The sequence below is a fragment of the Anolis sagrei genome, chromosome 9 (assembly GCF_037176765.1).
Source record: "Anolis sagrei isolate rAnoSag1 chromosome 9, rAnoSag1.mat, whole genome shotgun sequence".
Classification (NCBI taxonomy): Eukaryota; Metazoa; Chordata; class Lepidosauria; order Squamata; family Dactyloidae; genus Anolis; species Anolis sagrei.
Genome location: NC_090029.1, coordinates 28,757,327 through 28,760,188, shown reverse-complemented (window position 1 = coordinate 28,760,188; position 2,862 = coordinate 28,757,327). Strand labels below are relative to the sequence as shown.

Here is a 2,862-nt window from a genome sequence, read left to right as displayed (position 1 = left end):
AAAAAGGATTTCATAAGAAAAGGGCTGTGGAGAAAGGAGGAAATGGAGGAGAGTATTATCAAAGGAGTACATCACATTGATGCTGCAAGTCGCTTCTGGTGTGAGAGAATCAGCTGTCTTGCCCAGGGGGTGCCCGGATGTGTTGCAATCCTGAGGGGAGGCTTCTCACATGTCGTGGACTCCCCCACGAAGTGGAGTCCATGACATGTGAGTCTGGAAAACAGCAAACCACAGACCATTTACTACAATGCAGTCTGAACCCTGGCACATGCACAAAGGAGGACCTCCTTACAACACCAGAGGCACTCCAAGTGGCCAGCTACTGGTCAAAGGACATTTAGTGTCATGCCAAGTTTCTAAACTTTTTGTGTCTGTATGTTTTTTAAAAACTATATTATTATTATTATTATTATTATTATTATTATTATCATTATTAATATTATTATTATTTGAGATACCACAAGATGAGTCCACAGCAGAGACTCTGCTGGCTGTTGTATTGGATCACACGTCGGACACTTCCCAAGTGTCTAGGACTGTGTGATGTATTGGCGAATAATGTGTGCAGGTCCCTGTGAGGTGGCCTTTTGCAGCTGGCAGGTGGTAATTTTGTCAGCGCCGATTGTGTTTAAGTGCAGGCCAAGGTCTTTAGGCACTGCACCCAGTGTGCCAATCACAACAGAGACCACATTGACTGGCTTGTGCCAGAGTCTTTGAAGTTCCATCTTTAAATTCAGCTTTTCCAGTTGTTTCTCTTCAATCCTGCTGTCACCTTGGATTGCAACATCGACAATCCATACTTTGTTTTTTAACACAATTGTGAGGTCAGGATATTGTGCTTCAAAACTCTGTCTGTCTGAATCCAGAAGTCCCAAAATAGCTTGACATGTCATTCTCAGTAACTTTTTCCGGCTTGTGATCCCACCAGTTCTTTGTCGCAGGCAGATGGTATTTGTGGCACAGGTTCCAATGAATCATCTGAGCAACAGTGTTGTGCCTCTGCTTGTAGTCTGTCTGATAAGAACAGATACTACACTTGATCTTAGCCAAAAGGCTGAGAAGCGTGTTTTGATATGGTCAAAATTGACTAATCAATAAAGAATTGTTGTTGTTGTAGTCTGTCTGTGCGATCTTCTTGCAGCATCTGAGTATGTGATCTATTGTTTTATCTGCTTCCTTGCAGAATCTACACTTGGGATTATTATTATTATTATTATTATTATTATTATTATTCTACATATATACCCTGCCCTTCTCACCCCAGTGGAGACTCTGGGTGGCTTGCAGCCAATGGCATACAATGCCACATTACACATATAATAATGAACATGACATATCAATTTATACAATTAACATATCAATGTAAACATACAGTAATAAACATGACATAATAATTGAACAATTCAAATATTAATACAATAAAAAATCTTAAAAGTAAACATTCCATCCCAATAAAAGTGGGCTGATGGAATAAGTGGTCAGAAGCAACAGGCGAGGTGGGGGAACACTAAAAGCAAGCCCCCGCACAGGTGTTCCAGTGCCTAAATGATGGCCAGCATGGCCATGGGGGCACCCCATGCAGGTGTTCTGGCAGCTGGGTGATGGATGGCGTGGCCATTAAAGTAGCCACACGGCAAGGCTGTAGGGGCCATGTTCTCTCCTTGGAGGCTGCTGGGTCAGCCAGTTGGAATGAGGATGTGGCTGTAGGTCACCTCGTGGGTAAGCCCAAGGCTGAGCAGGCAGCAAAATTTGATGGCAATACTCCGGCCCAGGGCCTCTCCTGCAGCAGAGTCCAACATTACAACTGCACCCTCAGTTCACTTCTGATTCAATAAATGTAAAAAAATCACATTGATGAGATCCAGCATTCCAATTTGCCAGCCTCTGTGGTGATTTGGGGGGGGGGGGCAGCAGAGCAATCCTGTCACCCTGTGCCCTACCTTGCCACCAGCTGATGCTTCTTCATCACATGTGCAGAAGTGTTGCCATACAGCTTCCCCCCTGCGCTAGCCTCATTGTTCCAAATGCAACACAGGGAAGTTCCCATATTGCTGGAGCAGCATCCTAGGATGCTTCTGGCCCAACTGACCCATGGAGTCCTGCTGAAAGTGAGGCTATGTCATGTGATGGATGGTGTGGGGGCTCCATGGGTCAACTGGGGAAGAAGCATCCTAGGACACTGAATTTCCATCGTGTGATGAGGTCCTAATGCAAGACAAGTCTCATAATTTTGCCTTTCCAAAAAAGGTTGCTGGGGAAGGGGGGAGTCTGAGATTGCCTGTAGTGGCCAGCAAAGTACTTAGAAGCAACCAAGTCTGAAATTTTCTCCTCTTCACAGTCCACTTTGGCCATGGAGTGAACACCGACTGTTGATATTGATTACTCACAATCACAAAAATGCTGCTCTTCATTATTTCCTGGGGGAGAAGACATTAGGACAAAAATAGTGAGAAACCTAGGAGAGTTAAAAGGGAATATTTCTTCAGACAGCATTGAGCTAAACTCTAGTTTCTTGCCACAAAATACAGTAATGGCCTGAATAGTTTAAAAGGGGAGTTGGGTGAATTCATGGAGTATGATCTCCTACTAAGAGAGGCAGTATCCCCTTCAGTATGGCTTACTGTGGAATGTAATGCAAACACCTTTCTGCTTACGATTTTCCTAGAGGTGAAGGATTAGCTGCTATTTAATCAGAACATTGGATCAAATAGGTCTTTGGCATACTATGAAGATTGAATGAAAAGTAATGCCTCCACCTTCATTACTTGGGTTTGGATGGGAATATTTTAATAAATCAAGCGCAGAAATAATCCTTAGAATGTGCTCTTTAACTACCACTGTTCACTTTTCCACATAATCACC

At 43.5% G+C, this 2,862-nt stretch overlaps 1 pseudogene; it reads right to left on the bottom strand.

Moving 5' to 3' along the window:
• Positions 1-943: 943 nt before the first annotated feature.
• LOC137097628 (U2 spliceosomal RNA) lies at positions 944-1,066 on the bottom strand (annotated as a pseudogene).
• Between the last annotated feature and the right edge of the window lie 1,796 nt (positions 1,067-2,862).